The following is a 17,513-nucleotide window of genomic DNA, read 5'->3' on the forward strand; positions in this document are numbered from 1 at the left end:
CAGAGGCTGTCCTCTCCCTCCAGATCCCCTTCACCTGTGACCCCCTCAACCTCGTGCTCTGTCACCGCAGAGGGAGCAACTAGCCCACAGGAGAACAGCCAAAGCAAGCCGGGCCCACAAGGCCTCAGCTTTCCAGAGGACGCATCCCGAAGTCATCAGAGGCAACAGGGCCAACCATTGCACAGGCTGTCTCCACCCCTGCTGTGGATGTCAGGGCAGCACCTAAAAGAAGTGGTAGGTCTAGAAAATTTAAGAATTTCTAATCACAAGTAGTTACACGAATGAATATATTTTGTCACTTTAAAATCTGAATAATGTGCAATAGTGTCTGTCAGCTTCATTTACAGGCATTGCAAGTCCTCTGCCTCCATCTCCCCCAACCCCACTAGCAGTTCAGCTGCATGCAGCAGGGCCACAAGTGATTATAGAGGGAGAGGTGTTTATGTGTGGCAGGGCCTTTTGGAGCCTCATGCAAGCATTCTCCTCTGCACACGGAGCCTTCCTCCATCAGACTCATCTCACTGTCCCGAGCATTTTCAATGCTGCCTTCTGGGTTTCTCTTTTAGTTGTTCATCTGAGTTGACCTGCATCTCCGTCCACCCACTGACCACACTCCCATGCAGCACCTGTGCCCGTCCAACATGAGGCTTTGCTCACTTTGGAATTCAACAACCATCATAGTCTTTAAGCTTCTTCTCAGCTCACCCATCCTTTCCCCTCCCCCAGTCACCCATGTGCTTTCCCCCATCACTGTTGATTCCCCCAGCATCACCTTCCACCTCCCCACCATCACCCGCCAACCAGAACCCACTTCTTTCCAGGATGTCCAGGTGAATGTGCATGTTTCCCTACCTCCCTGAGAATACCACCCCCATCCACATTGACCTCCCCGACCTCATCCTTCCCACCTCCAGGGTCCGTATCTGCCTCCAAGTTCCTACCAGCCACCTTTCTACCACTACCATCACACCCTCAGCCTCCCATCCTTCCGGCTCACTCTGCCCCCCTCACACTCACGATTCCCTCCTACCAAGCGCACCCTCAGTTTGCTCCCCAGGAGGCAGTCATTGACTCCACCGACCCCTCCCTTGCACTTTCACCTGGACATCCCCCACCTTACTCCTTCCTCCATCCTTACTTCCTCTGTCACCCTTACTCCCTCCTCCCCCTGGACTTCTTCCTCCCCATGGACTCCTTCTCCCCCCGATCTCCTTCAACCTCTGAACTCCTTCCTCCCCCTGGACTACTTTTCCACCCTCAACCTCATTCCTCCCCCCCCCCGACTCCTTCCTCCTCCTGGACTCCTCATCCCCTCTGAACTCCTTCCTCCCCCTGGAACCTTGCCCCCTCTCTGAGGTCCTTCCTCCGCCCTGACTCCTTCCTCCCCCCAGACTCTTTCCCCCTCCAAAGTCCTTCCGCCCCCAGACTCTTTCCCCAGTCTGAAGTCCTTCCTCCTCCTAGACTCCTTCCCCCCTCCAAAGTCCTTCCTCCTCCTGAAGTCCTTCCTCTCTTCAAACTCCATCCCCCCTCTTAACATCCTTCCCTTACACCTTCCTTCCCCCTAACGCCTATCTCCCCTATTGCCACATTATCCCCATTACACCGTCCTATCCCCATATTCCCTCCCCCTTCCATTGTCCCCCATGACACCTTCATTCCCCCACTCTCAGCCTCATCCCCACCACCCACTACCCAAGTATCCTCTCCCAGTCAAACCTAGACCTCCCTCTCCCACTCCCACTCCCACTGGATCTTCCCCTCCTGACCCCTCGCCGATCATCCGTAGCAGCCCATGGCCAAGACTGAAGTAGACCCTAGACATCTACAGATATCTCCCACCTGCTGTGAGCTGCTTAGCTGCGGAGCTACGTCCATGAGAATCCACCCAGCATGTGATGCATGTGTTCCTCCATTTTCCTGGTGCTGTAGAGCTCCAGCATCTCCTGCTCCTTGGATGTCCGTGATGAGCAAGGCCCTAATGGTAAGTCCCAACTTTTACATGCCACACTTGTCCAGACATTCTGGGCCAGTGTGTCTTTCTGCCAATGTGGGTGGTACGTTTGGCATGGGGGAGAGATTCCGTCAAGCAGGCAAGTTGACGAGATGCAAATGCATTGAAATGAGGTCCCCGATGTCGGACAGCTGAAAAGACGGCCCACCATCGATGGGTGGAGCAGATGATGGCTAACTGCTTTCACGATGACATGAAACTACCGCCAACGGGAGTGGAAAATTCTAGCCTTAGAGTGGTTAATGTTATGGCACAGCGATGGTAAGTGCTGAGTTGCTCAAACCCCAAAGAGAAACTTGAAACAACTGCCACAACTGTTTTGCAATATGTATATATTTCAAGATGCATACTTTGAATTCAGTAGTAATGAGATCACTGAGTCTTATGGGTTCCTTACAAAAATAAATTAAACCTTTATTAAATTGAAAAAAATGATTTTAAGCACATACGTAGGTTTACAAATTGTTACTATGATAACTCTTAGCTGCCCTAGTTAATCTAACTCCCAGTTACACCTCCATTAAGGCAGGAGCTGGGGATTCCCTCCCCCCCACCCCATAGCACTTCCTGTCGGGCAGACCTTAATTGGCCCGCCCACTCAAAATGGCGGTGGGCCCTGTTTCGGCGGCAGAGTTCGGCTGCCTGCCTACCGCAAAACCGGTGGAGCCCGCACGTCCACCAAGGGCAAAATTCTTCCCTCTGGTTCTTAACTTCACCTAGCTAAGTGAAACATTTCACCCCCTCTTTTGAATTCAAGTTAGTCTGGTTTATTTTAAAATGCTAATGTTCCCTTTACACCTCACATTCTAAAACTTCACCCATGTTTATCTACTTAACATTTCAAACTTAGCTTATTTTCTGATACATCAAAGCCTTCAGACCAGCTGCCTTTAATTTAATTAAGTCACACACACACACACACACACAGACTCATAGACACACCCCCCACTATTACTCTACAATAAACTCCAATAGCATTATAAAAATTATTATATCTTCCTGACATTTAGCCTCCAGCCAGCTCTGTGAGAATGCTCAGCTTCTCTAAGATTCATCTTGTATGCACTGCTGTTAACCTTCACCAAGTGAACCATGATGTTTCTGTCTAATTATGTTAAGTGGTGTTAAGATGCTCAAAGGAGAACACTCATCCTATTATAATAAAAGCAAAAAACTGCGGATGCTGGAAATCCAAAACAAAAATAAAAATAAAAATACCTGGAAAAACTCAGCAGGTCTGACAGCATCTGCAGAGAGGATCAAAGTTAATGTTTCGAGTCTGTATCACTCTTCATCCTATTATGCTCCCCTTAATCCTGGTAAATTCCAGAATTCAGGTATTTACAAGTAGAAATTGAAGACTCCTGCTTTGGACATCATGAAGTAAGCTTTGTAGTCTTGGGTTTAGCAATAGCAAGTCTTTATTAACAACTCATAATTATATACATATATACAGTCAAGGGTACAGGTATGGAGCTGACTCCATCCTAGGTCTTTTCCCTTCTCTGTCCATCCCTAGACTGACTCTGGCTCTGGGTCATGTCTCCTCTTGTATCACTGTGTGTGCTGTACTGTATCAATCACATATTAACACTTTATGTACCAGACCCTACTACTACACCTCCCCTAAGTCTTTCTCCCATGGATATAGAGTTACTTTAGTTTACTTCCAAGTCTTACATTGTTATAAGCCTTGTGCATTAATCTTATTGTTACAACCTTAATGCTATGCTAACATAATTGCTATTTCAGTATTAGTATTAACAATATTAACAACATTCTCACTATCACATCTCCCTCCTTCAAGTACTTGAAGTTAGAGGTTCAGGCAGCCTGGAGGCTTTATAAACTTCCACATCTCATTTGCTCTTCTATCAGGAGAGTAGTGGGCTCTGGTGGTCTTTGTTCTTGTTGTTGGCTTGGGGGCTGGTCTGGTGTTTGGGTATGGTTTCGTCTGCTTCTTCCATGGCTTGATGTTAAACCACACCTGGTTGGTCTAGCTGGCTTGGCTGTGTATGGTTGTTGATTGTCTTGACTGTTGCTTGTCGGGTGGACAGAAATGGTATTTGTCTACTTGGTGGTATTGTTTCTACTTCCTTTTCCATATTGGCTGTCTGGAGGCTGTGGAAGAGCATTCCTGTGGTGAGAAGAGGACTGAATAGCATGCTCACCTCTGCGTTTTGTTGTTGATGGTGCACGACTGCTACCAGGTTCCAGCATCCCTTGTGGTTCTGGCACAACGGCTGGAAGTTGCTGTGTGTTGGTGTGGCTACCAATTATACCATCATTGTAGTTGGAAGTGGGGGCTCCTCAGACTGCTTTGGTATCGCTTCCACCGGAGGTGCAATTGTAACCTTGTGTGTGGTAGGTTGTTCTGACCGTCGGGGACTTTCCGGATGGACAGATCTGCTCCGCAAAAGAGAGAAGAGAGATCATAGGTAAAACCAGAGTCGGAATACTCTTTAATGTTTGAGGACTCAGGACCATGCTGTTTCTGCAGACTAATGACTGTGGACATCTTCCGCCAGCTGGAGAAGATCAAAGGCTTTGCAGGCATCTCTGCTCAGAAGAGAGAAAGGCTGATTGCAGAAAACACACATCAGCTCAAAGATTTGTTTGTCACCATACCTCAGTGTTTCAAGGATCATGCCAATGACCGGGAGTCGGACTCCCCCTGCTCTATAAAGAGCAGCGTCTGTCATTTGAATCTAATGACCTTGGAGCCATGGTCCCATGTCTGACAGGGCTGTCACACTGGCACCTGAATCTAATTTGAAATTTGTTGGATGACCATTTACCAGGATATCAGCATTCCAAAATGAAGAACCACATTCTCTGATGTCCTCCAAGAAGAATGGCTGTGCACCTTCTGGGTCTTCGGTCTCAACCTCATGGATGACCTTTGAGATGTCTGTGCAATGCTGGGGTTTACTAAAGTGTCCCCTGTCTGTTGCAGTGGAAGCATTGGGCAGTACTCGCAGTACTCGTGAGGGCTCTTCGCACCACAGCGCTGGAAAGATCATTCTGCTGGGCAGTTCAGGGATTGTTTTCCCTGACTTGGGTGGTCCCTGCATTTCTACAACCTTATATTGTGGACCGAGGGTTGGTTTCTGCCCCCTGGAGTGTTCTCTCCCCTTAGGATGGTTCTGTGCTCTTCACGTAGCTCAGACAGTCTAGCTAGCTGGATAGCCTTGTCAAGTAAGACCACCTTTAGCTTGTAGGAGGTCAGAGAGTGAATTGTCTGCGACACCCAGCACAATTCTGTCTCAGATAAGCTCAGTCTTTAAATCGCTATATTCACATCCTTCTGCCATCCGATAGAGATCGTTGATGAAGAAATCAACAGGTTACCCAGGGAGCTGGACTCTTATTAAATTTAGCTCTCTCTAGCATTTTATTGTTCTCAAGTTGAAATAGACATCAAAATATTTCAAAACGTTGTCAAATTTGGCAGGTGATTCATCAATAGCTTGCTGTACAACGATGTCATCTGCCATTGGCCCAATGGAATAAAGAAGTGTACTAACTTGTTTTGCCTCTAATTTTTTCTTTGCTGAAACCTGCAGCAATGCTGCATCTTAAAAATCTTCTCCTCCAAAGACTCCAATGGTGTGTTTGTTCTGAGCAACAGTGGAGCAGGAAGTGTGGAATTGTGATCCATTTTGATGATTTTAAAAAGTGTGGTACAGTAAGAGATTATAGGCTTCCAAGATGGCATCATCAGTTACTGCTGGACAAAGGATATTCCCGCACTTGCCGGTTTATGTCAGGCTTTTCAGAATGGCAGCAGCATGCTTCTGTCTGAAGAAGTACGGATCACAATGGCTGTGTAGGTCAGCAGGCTGCCGACTTAATTCATTCAGCGGTATCGCATGACAAGTCAGAAATCTTGGAAAAGAACTTCGGGCTTGCTGTTTCCAAACCTGGATGGTTGCAAAGTACCCAGAGCGGATGAAATGAATTATTAATAATTTTTTTTGCCAGACTTGGGAGCCATGCGTTGAGACTCGGAGTCTGCGATTGGGTTTAGCGATGGGTTGCTTTCAAACGGCGCTTCTGACTGAAGGACATTAAAGTGGTTTCTCAGGACTGACTGGCCTGGAAGTTAAACATTTTATCTCACCCTTGAAGGCTACAAGCTCTGCTTGCTGAAGTTGGGCTTCTGTGCTGGGGGGGAGTGGGGGGGAGAGGGGAGGGGGGAGTGGTGGGGAAGCAATGGAGTCTTCTACTTGAGTAAAACTTCTACCTTTCTTGTTTGCTTCTAGGCTCTTCTGTCTCTGTAGCTTTTTCTTTATTCTTTTTCTGGTGAGTTTTCTCAGCATCTGTCATTTCAGCTGAGAGTCAGTTTCAGTGCAGAATCCGTTGAAGTTGTCTATTTTCTTAGTTTCTCAGTATTGTTGTGAGGATGAGGATTTTGATCCAGATGCTGCCACCATGAAGTGTCCTACTTCAGTCACCATGAAGTAGGCATCGTAGTCTTGAGTATATTAACAGCCAGTCTTTCTTGACAACTCATAACTATGAACATATTTACAGTCAAGGGTACAGTTATGGAGCTGACTCCATTCAAGGGCTTTTTCCTTCTCTGTCCATCTCTAGACTGACCCTGGCTCTGGGTCACATGCCTTCTTACATTACTGTGTGGGCGGTACTGTACTCAGCCCCAAATTAATCCTGTATATACCAGGCCCTACTACTACAAGTGTTAAGTGTTTTGCCACCTTCAAATGACACTATTAGATGCTGTATTGTAATGTGAAAGTGCTTTAATATAGTGATTCATCAAAGGTAAGCTGATCCTTACATTGACCAGCATTGCATAATTGGTGTCATGTATTACAGTACCTTACCAATTGTTAAAAGTGGCACAATATATTAAAAATTCCACAAAAAAATGTCCTGTCAGCCTCGGCTGTCATGCTTTGTGCTGTGAGTTAAATTGACTTACAGCTCTGGCTGTTTTTGAAAGTGGAAAAAAATTTCTGCACCTGTTCCGCTCCATTGATTGACATGGAAATAGGATACCATTCTGTTCTGTCAGTTTCAGAAAATGTTGCTGGAAGCTTTTGTTATGACAGCTTTAGCTATTATGAATGCTTGGCTGGGTTTCGAAAGCAAATAATGGCTCCAGGTCAGCAGGTGATCTAATGATCCAAAAATGGTTGACACTCTTAAGGGTGTCAATTTAACCCTCTGGCCAGAATTTTACTGTCCCGTTGCAGTGGGGACGGGGCTGTAAGAGATGGTGAGCCATTCTAAACTTCACTGACTTCGGTGGGAATGTAAAATCCCACTGCCATAAAATTCTGCCCTTTATGTACCAGACCCTACTACTACAGAAATTAAATGGCGGTGGGCCCATTTTATGGAGCACAAAATGGATGTGAGGGCCAACTTGGGATCTAAGGTCCTGCATGCAAAGGGAGACTGAATGGCATTAAACTGGATATTGGATTAGGCAATTTTTCAAACATTCCTCCTGCTCATCTAAAAAAGACATTAGGCCCCCTATATATTTAAATGAGGGGCATAATGAGTGCTTTGGGCTTCCTCATTGAAATGTGATGCTATAGGGGCCAAAACCAGAGATGGATCAATTCCATTCGAGTGTTGAACAAGCTGTACCCAAAATACCCAAGTTGTTGTCCAGCCTGGAGCCAGGAGGCGCAGGAATACACTGGCTCTATGATATAGCCATCGATCTTCAGCCTCCCTACTCTGCCCACTCCATAACACCATCTGGGGATCTACATTCTGGCGAGTGACAGTGAGGCAGGCAGTGATATTAATTCAAAATGAATGAGCTGCCTGTGGAGTTATGCCAGACGTCAGCAGCTCACCTAATGAATACTTATTAGGCTTCTGGCTCAATGTTGGACCAGTATTGGGCCTTTTGGTTTGGGAGCCCACTGCAGTTGCATTGCACCTTCTTACCTGTAATCAGACCCCAACTTATTCATACCCCCTGAACTTTTCATTTATAGCTCATACAAATTCATTATATTACATTAAACCTTAGGCAGCAAAAACTCACCTATGATGTATAATAACTGCCAGCTTGAGATTTCCAGATAAGTGCGGGTCTGAACTATTTGTAATCGATATTTGGATCATATTGTAATATAGTAGAACATATGCATCACAACCAGCTTCCCAACCCAGCTTTTCTCTTTGAGTTAACCTTGACATTCAAGACATCGAGGCATAAATTACAAAAGTAGGGAGGTCATGTTGGAGTTGTATAGGATTCAAAATCGGCTTAGTTGTAGGAGACAGAGGGTGATGACAGAAGGCTGCTTTAGTGACTGGAAGCCAGTGTCCAGTGGCCTACCACAGGGATCTGTACTGGGTGCCCTATTATTTGTCATTTATATAAATGACATAGATGACTATGTGGGGGTTAGGATTAGTAAGTTTGCGGATGACACAAAGATTGGCCGGGTGGTTAACAGTGAGGTTGAGTGTCTTCGGCTACAGGAAGATGTAGACGGGATGGTCAAATGGGCAGATAAGTGGCAGATGGAATTTAACACTGAAAAGTGTGAAGGAGTAATTTGACAAGGAAGTATTCAATGGATGGCATGGCACTAGGAAGTTCTGAGGAACAAAGGGACCTTGGTGTGTGTGTCCATAGATCTCTGAAGGCAGAGGGGCATGTTAGTGGGGTGGTGAAAAAGGCATATGGGACATTTGCCTTTATCAATCGAGGCATAGATTACAAAAGTAGGGAGGGTCATGTTGGAGTTGTAAAGAACGCTGGTGAGTCCACAGCTGGAGTACTGTGTGCAGTTCTGGTCGCCACATTATAGGAAGGATGTGATAGCACTGGAGGGGGTGCAGAGGAGATTCACCAGGATGTTGCCTGGGATGAAACATTTAAGTTATGAAGAGAGGTTGGATAGACTTGGGTTGTTTTCGTTGGAGCAGAGAAGACTGAGGGGCGACCTGATCGAGGTGTACAAGGTCATGAGGGGCATGGACAGGGTGGATAGGGAGCAGCTGTTCCCCTCAGTTGAAGGGTCAGTCACAAGGAGGCATAAGTTCAAGGTGAGGGGCAGGAGGTTTAAGGGGGATGTGAGGAAAAACTTTTTTACCCAGAGGGTGGTGAGTGCCTGGAATGCACTGCCTGGGAGGGTGGTGGAGGCGGGTTGCCTCACATCCTTTAAAAAGTACCTGGATGAGCACTTGGCACATCATAACATTCAAGGCTATGGGCCAAGTGCTGGTAAATGGGATTAGGTAGGTAGGTCAGGTGTTTCTCATGTGTCGGTGCAGACTCGATGGGCCGAAGGGCCTCTTCTGCACTGTGATTCTGTGTGATTCTGTGACACATTGGTAATCGTTTAACTTAAACTTCTGTGTGAGGTATTAAAGACTCCAGGCTTGGTCCTATTTGCTTATGCAAAGGGTTTGACACCTGTTTTAGGCATGGGCGGTTCTGTGTGCTTCTCATGATGTCTATACCTATATGGTGGGTGACAAACTTCCAGCTCAGGATGCCCACTCACCGATCTCCTGTAAATGTGGTGCAGCATTGCCGAATTTCTATGCCATCCTTTCTATAGAAAGAGTGTGGGTAAATGCTTCTGAAGTTGTTGACTCCTTGCTGGGCTACAGTTCCACAGGTGCTTGCTGCCTTCCAGTACCTCAGACAAGTTAATCATTATTCACAGGGGCCCTAGCAGTCAGTATCAGCAGGGTGTTTCATAGAGGTAGGCTTCACAGCAGAGCCTAATTTTGTTCTGAATAAATCGAAACAAAATATTGCGGGTGTTGGAAATCTGAAATAAAAACAGTAAGTGCCGGAAAACTCAGCGGGTCTGGCAGCATCTGTGGAGAGAGTTAATATTTCGAGTACAACATGACTCTACAAGGAACTAATTTTGTTCATGCCTTCATCTCCACAGACGTTCAGTTCCTGTAAATTTTCTAATTAACAATTGGAGTGGGAATTGTGATCATTTTTTTCCTCCCATTCCATAACCCTTACAATGATATGATATTGTTTACTCTGCTAGCTGTCACCAGATAACTCAGCACAGATTGGGCTAGAATTTAAACTCTTCCTGGTCCATACGTCTCAGCCACTCACTAAATAAACTCAGTGCATGAACCATCATGGGAGCTGTATGTTGACAAGTTTTGACATTAGGATGTGAAAATCACAAGTGAAATGGTACGCTCTCAAGCATTCGAGCGTGGAAATTATTCACTGCAAAAGTACCCAAGTGACTTTCTCAAAACATGTTCGCCAAAATTACATAGGCACCAGGGCCTACCATATATCTTCATCTGACATGCGAGTCAGATTTGTAGACTTTTTATTTGCAGGAAAAGATTGCTGAGATGACAGCTGAGCCATTAGTTTATGCAAGTTATCGTGAAAGACAAAACAATATATTAAACTTATGTTTAACCCATCCTCCATGAGTTGAGATTTTATGTGGACAATCTGGGAGGCAGACAAGCTCATGTTTAAGAATGTCTGAATAAATGGGCCAGATTACTAAGGTGAAAAAGAAAATACCGTGGATGTTTGAAATCTGAAATAAAAACAAAAAAACAAATGGAAATACTCAACAGGCCAGGCAGCATTTGTGGAGAGAGAAACAGGGTTAAAGAGAGTTCAGGTCGATGAACTTTTGTTAGAGCTGGACCTGAAACAGCTTAGGTACTGTGAATGGGCTGTGTGCTTTCACAGTGCATGTTCGACCTGTGCAGATAAAAATGGCAAGAACATGAGTGGAATTTAATGTTTATGACAGGGTTCTTGCCTGCTGGTGGGAGAACCAGTGGCCTCCACTGGGGAAGGCCGGCTGGTACTAAGTGCCCATCAGGCCATCCCTGGTATTAAGGACCCATGGGTGGAAATCCCAGGAGCGGAGGCAGCTTTAAGCAATATACCAACCAGAGTCCCAGTGTCAACGAGGGACCCCCAGGCCAAAGGTGAGTGAGGGTGATCAGGGCTAGTACCTTGAGAGGCAATAGGAAGGGCACTAGCAGAGCAGCAGTGGTGGTAATACAAATGTTGAGAGAAGACACTGGCACTCTCCTGACGTAGTGTCTCAGCAATCCTAGTCATCTGTTGGAGGGCAGATTGATAGACAGCTGGGGAACCTGCTTGCCACTTTGAGCACGGAGATCCGCAGCCATGATGGCTGCAGGCTGAGTCTGCATGGCACCAAGCTTGGATCTCATGACCTCAGTCTGAGCTTTGACTGTGGTTCTCAGATGTTGGGTAGCTCCCGTCTATGCTGCAGTGGAAGCTGAGTCAGCAGATGCTGCACCACGGGTCAGCAAGTTGTCTCATGGAGTTGGCCACCACTTCCACAGCGGACAAAATGGGCTCCAAACTCTACACTATGTTGGAGCTCGGTGACAATTCTCAGTGACAATTACAGCAAGCTATCTGGCAGACCTGCAAATGCACCAAGTGTCTCAGTGTGCACATTCATCAACCCTCTGCTTTGTTCTGCTCCATCAAAATCCTCAACTAAGTCCTCCGAAGAAGAACTCACACTCTAGGGAACTGCCCTTTCCCATTGGACTGGATGCAGTCCGCTCGTGCACAGTGACTCACCACGTGCTGATCTACCCTCTAAGATATGCATTGTGCCAGGATCTGAACGGGTGACTGAGAGTGTAAAATCCCATCTGATGGTGCTTATTCATCAGAGGGCAGGTGCATCTCCAGCCTTTCCTCAGTGGCTGACCAGGCAGTCTGGCATTTGAAAGTAGAAATGCTGATGGGGAGGATTGGGGTGGGGGAGGGAGTGGAAAGCATGAGGTCTTTGGTCTCACCATTTGCAGCTTCATGCCAGAAAGCAGGATTAGGGTGATTTGGCATTTGAGAAGAAGCAGTCACCCCCATGATACAGAGTACCCTCTCCCCCAGAGAGAACAGGTGTGTCTGTCCCCCTCCAGTTCTGGTCTTGCCCCGCAAAGAGAGTAGGAAAAATATCTGTGATTGTGTATTCCATGGCTGAATAGCTGGAGGGGTATGTGGAAACAGCAAGAGCTAGGGTTGAGGCTGGCAGCATTGCAAGGTGAATGAAGGCAAGGTAGAGTACATAAGTGTTAGGCCTGAGTCTTGATTGCTAGAAAATGCTGATGATTGATAACGCTGCTGTGAAGTGCTGTGGGAAGTTATTACATTAAAAGGCACTATATAAATAGAAGTTGCTGTTGTTGATGGGTGAGTGGAGGGGCTGTGATGCATTGAGCAGTGTGAGGGGTTGATGGTGCGCTGAGTGGCAGAAGTCATGTGAAGATCCATTCACCGATCTTGACCACCCAAATGAAGTCATCGATTTTCTAATGGCAGCTCCCCAGAGCAAGACTCTGGGAATTGACTTTCTTGGCCATCTGCCCACACTCCCTTCTCAGGATTTCCCTTAATGGCGCCCCCTGGTCCCTCAGAATCATAGGGCCAGGTTTTAGTTTTTGGATTGTGAGCATATCGCTAGGTCTATTGGGGGTCACGACCCCACACTGTGTGGGGAAGAGCCACCTGGCAGGTAGTGATTTTACCAAAATTGGCTAATTAGTGACCAGAAGGCAGGCTCGCCTCCAAAAGGATGCCAGCTCAGAAGGAGCAACAGCCTATAGTTCAGGTAAAAGAGAGAGAGGAGGCTCCTCCATCTTGATGCACCCTTTCTGCAACTTTTAAAACTTATAAATTAAAAAAGTGGCTTCGGGGGAGCTGTACTCATTATAAAGGAAGTTATTGCTGACTGTCAACACAGGAAATGACTACCAGAGATGCACACCAAATGGAACAGCTAAGACAGAGAGGGCTCCCAGATTTTCCACAAGACTGATGTAGTCTGTATCAATATGCAGCAAGACCCTGGACAAGATTCAGGATTGGGCTGATAAGTTGGAAGCAACATGTGCGACACATAAGTGCCAGGCAATGACCACCTCCAACAAGAGAGAATCTAACCGTCTGCCCTTGACATGCAATGGCATTACCCTCACTGAATCCCCCACTATCAACATCCTGGCAGGTTAACATTGACCAGAAAATGAACTGGACCAGCCATATAAGTCACCTCCTGACTTCCCAAAGGCTGTCCATCATCTACAAATCACAAATTGGGAGTGTGATGGAATGCTCTCCACTTGCCTGGATGAGTGCAGCTCCCACAACACTCAAGAAGCTCGACACCATCCAGGACAAGACAGTCTGCTTGATTGGCATCCCATCCACCACAATGAACATTTATTCCCTTCGTCACCAACACATTGGCAACAGTGTGTAACATCTTCAAAATACACTGCAGCAATTCACCAAGGCTCCTTCGACAGCACCTTCCAAACCCACAAACACTACCATCTAGAAGGACAAGGGCAGCAGATGCATGGAACACCGCCACCTGCAACTACCCCTCCAAGCCATTCACCATCCTGACTTGGAAATATATCGCCGTTCCTTCACTGCTGCTAGGTCAAAATCCTGGAACTCCCTTCCCAAAAGCACTGTGGACGTTTTTACAACAGATGGACTGCAGCGGTTCAAGAAGCCAGCTCACCACCACCTTCTCAAGGGCAATTAGGGATTGGCAATAAACGCTGGCCCAGCCAGCAATGCCCACACCCCATGAATAAAAACAAAAAATCCTCCCCCCTGCACCCCTCCCTGCCCAAAGGGCAGCATGTGGCTGCAGCTGTGGCCAGGCAGGTGGGAAGGGCCTTGATGCTGTGTGGGTTGCTAGGTCTCTGGTCTGCCGACCGGACTTTGCCTCCAGGCAGATGGCCTAGTTCCTGATGCCTTGGAGACCCTGCACAATTCCAGTCAGCCTCAGACAATAAAAGGCCTTAATAAGGCCACGTAACTTTCTTAATTGGTCACCTTTTACTTGTGGGGTTGCAGCCCTTCCAATCTCGATCACATCTCTAGGAAAATGGCCTGTGGGAAGGGAATGGGACCAGCAATCTGGCTTGCCAGCCAATGGCATGAATTTTTGTGCCTGTCCTCCTCCATATTTGCCCCCTAAGGAGGCAAAAAATCCTGCCCATAGTGTATCTCCTCTTTTCGACATACTGGACTAATGTCTCCAGTGTTGCATTGGAATATCTGGGAGCCTTCTCTGTCTCAGCCTTTGTTCCATTTGGTGTGCGTATCCTGCTGCCAATTCCTGTGATGACAGTGAGCAACAGCTTCCTTATCATGAGTGCAACTCCCCTTTAAGTTTGCATTAGATTGCACATCATCCAGGCAACCTCCCCAGGGCCAGGCTGAAACATTTGCTTATCATGCACGCTTCTGGGCCCCTGTTGAGCAAGCAGTCAGTTAGCAACATATTCAGTGCTCTGCTGCACACTAACATCACTGGAGTGAGGTGGCAATATGAAATTTGTGTTCTGCCTGCCTGAATGGGACCAGACGTAGGGTTATTGTGAATTGCAACCCCCAAATACAGAAGCAATCCAATTATTAGCCCCTTATATTATTGATTTGTCAAAATTTGTGGCAAATGATAAATCCTCCGGTTTACACAGGACACCTATGTCCTATTCAGCTAGCCAACTTTAATGTACCTTTAAGATCAGGAATCATATTCATGCCTATTAGATGACACAAAAGTTGGTCGCATGATAGCGAGGAGGATAGCTGTAGGCTGCAGGAAGATATCAATGGACTGGTCAGGTGGGTAGAATAGTGGCTAATAGAACTCAATCCAGAAAAGTGTGAGGTGATGCATTTGGGGAGGTCAAACAAGGCAAGGGAATACAAAATAAATGTACTGAGAGGTGTAGAGGATGTGAAATTGGAGTACAGCTGACTGAGTGAAGACCTGGAGTTTGGTGAGAGGGGAGTTTTAAGTGTTAATTTTGTTCTTAAATTTTGCTCTTAAAATTTAATCTAGTCTGTAATTAGCAGTAACTGGAAAGCATGGTGTAAGCAGGCTAAGTTCTTTCTTTCTTGCAGTTTAGACAGGGTAAAGTCACTCTCCGCTGTAGGAGCTGAGTAGTTAATTAGCTAACTGGTTGAACCTGGTTACTGTAGCCCCAGTTCAGATTACTATAAATTCAGGGTTCTTTAGTGCAGCCTTGGCAAACTGAGTGAAGATGTGGGAGTTTGATGAGAGGGGGAGTTTGGAGAAAGAATTGTTTGTTTCCTCTTTCTATATTTCTCATGCCATAAAAATTGGTTCTTGCTCTACTACAGGGAAAGGAGCTAGCTGTTTGCTAAGTATCTGGTAAGTGGGTAAGTTCTACTCTATCCCTAAGGGTTAAAATAGTATACAATTTGATGGTAAAGTTAGTCAAACATATAAGAAAGCAACATTAAATAAGTGAATAATATAACTGAGTAATTATTTAAAACACATTAAGGATGCAGCATATAGAAGCTCCTGGATAACATTGTGATCCAGGGCAAACACATCTGCAGTAAGTGTTTGTGGCTTAAGGAACTTCGGCTCAGAGTCATTGAGCTGGAGGCTGAGCTGCAGATTCTGCGACACATCAGGAAGGGGGAAAGTTACCTGGATGGTTTATGAGGAGGCAATCACACCACTTGGGATTGGGTCTTTTGATTTGGTCGGTGGCCAGGGATGGAAGGGTGTGACTGTGAGGTGAGGCAGGTAAGAGGACCCAGAGGGCAGGAGTGTGAGCCTCTGCAATTGTTTAACAAGTTTGAGGTTCTCTCAGCTTGTTTGGATGAGAGTGGGACATGCAGAGTGGATGAACAAACTGACCATGTCATTGTGGTACAGGAAGCCATCCAAGTGGGGGGAGCAAAAAGGATGTAGTAGTAGGGCAGAATAGTAAAGGGGAATTGACACTGTTCTCTGTAGAAAAGAGCAAAAGTCCAGACGGCATTGCTGCCTGCCCAGTGCCAGGGTTCAGGACGTTTGCTCAGAGCTGGAGAGGAACTTGCTGTGGGAGGGGGAGGATCCAGTGGTCATGGTCCATGTAGGTACCAATGACATAGGCCCATGATGAGGAAGGAGGCTCTGCACAGTTGTAATGAGGAGCTAGGCACCAAATTAAGACACAAAACATCAAAGGTAATAATTTCTGGATTATTACCTGAGCCATTTGCAAATTGGCAAAGGACAAATGAGATTAGAGAAATGAATGCGTGACTCAAAGACTGGTGTGGGAGAAGTGGGCTCTGTTTTGTGGGGCACGGGCTCCAGCACTGGAGAAAGTGGGATCTGTGCAATTGGGACCGGTCTACACCTGAACTGTGCTGGAGCTGGTGTCCTCACCTAGGGAAGTCGAGGGGGTTTTAAATTGAATAGTGGGGGCAGGGGATCAAATTTGGGAAGATGTGGTAAACCAAAGGGTAGAAACAAGGCAAAAGAGACAGGAATTAATATGGGAAATGAAAAACAGACTGACAGGAAGGGACAGAGTGCAATCCTAAGAGTAAATCAGCAGAAAAAGCTAGACACTACAAAAATAATAAAAGGACAAAACTAAAAAGTGTCTGCATCTAAATGCATGTAGCATTCAAAACAAAACAGATGAACTGATAGCACAAATAGAAATAAATAAGTACAATCTGATAGCTAATACAGAGACGTGGCTATAGGATGCAATAGATTGGGACCTGAATATTGAAGGGAATGTGACATTTTGGAAGGACAGGAAGTTAGGAAAAGGTGGAGGGGTGGCTCTGTTAATTAATGATGGTATTAGTACATTAGAGAGAGATGACCTAGTTCAGGAAGCCAGGATGTAGAAGTGGTTTGGGTTGAGATGAGAAATGATAAAGGCAAGAAGTCACTTGTGGGAGTGGTGTACAGGCCTCCTAATTGTAACTACACAGTAGGGCAGAGTATAAAAGAAGAGATCATGGGAGCTTTCCAGAAAGGTGCAACAATAATCATGAGGGATTTTAATCTACATAATGACTGGAAAAATCAGGCAAAGGGAGTGTAGATGAGTTCACAGAATGTTTTTGGGATAGTTTCTTAGAATAGCACATTCTGGAGCCAACCAGAGATCAGGTGATATTATACCTGGTTTTAAGCATCAAGATAGGATTAATTGATAACCTCCTAGTGAAGGCACCCCTAGGTAGCGATCATAGTATGATTGAATTTTACATTCATTCTGAGGAAGAAACAAATGCATTCAAGACTAGTTTTTTTAAACTTAACTAAGGGCAATTATGAGGGCATGAAAGCAAAGCTAGCTAAAGTGAACTGACAAATGAGGCTAAGGGATCTGTCAATAGAAGTTCAGTGGCAGATATTTAAAGGCATATTTCAGAATACACAGAATATATGCAGTCCAGTTAGAAAGAAAAATTCCAAGGGGAGGGCTCTCCATCCTTGGTTAACTAAAAAAGTTAAAGGCAGTGTCAAACTTAAAGAAAAGGACATGTACTTACACAAAGATCAGTAGCAGGTCCAAAGATTGGAAAAAATATAAAGAACAGCAAAGGATAAAAAAATTAATAAGGAGGGAAAAATTAGATCATGAGAGAAAGCTAGCTAGTAATAAAATGGATAGTAAGAGTTTCTATAGATATTTTAAATAA

The sequence above is a fragment of the Cetorhinus maximus genome, chromosome 3 (assembly GCF_964194155.1).
Source record: "Cetorhinus maximus chromosome 3, sCetMax3.hap1.1, whole genome shotgun sequence".
Taxonomy (NCBI): Eukaryota; Metazoa; Chordata; class Chondrichthyes; order Lamniformes; family Cetorhinidae; genus Cetorhinus; species Cetorhinus maximus.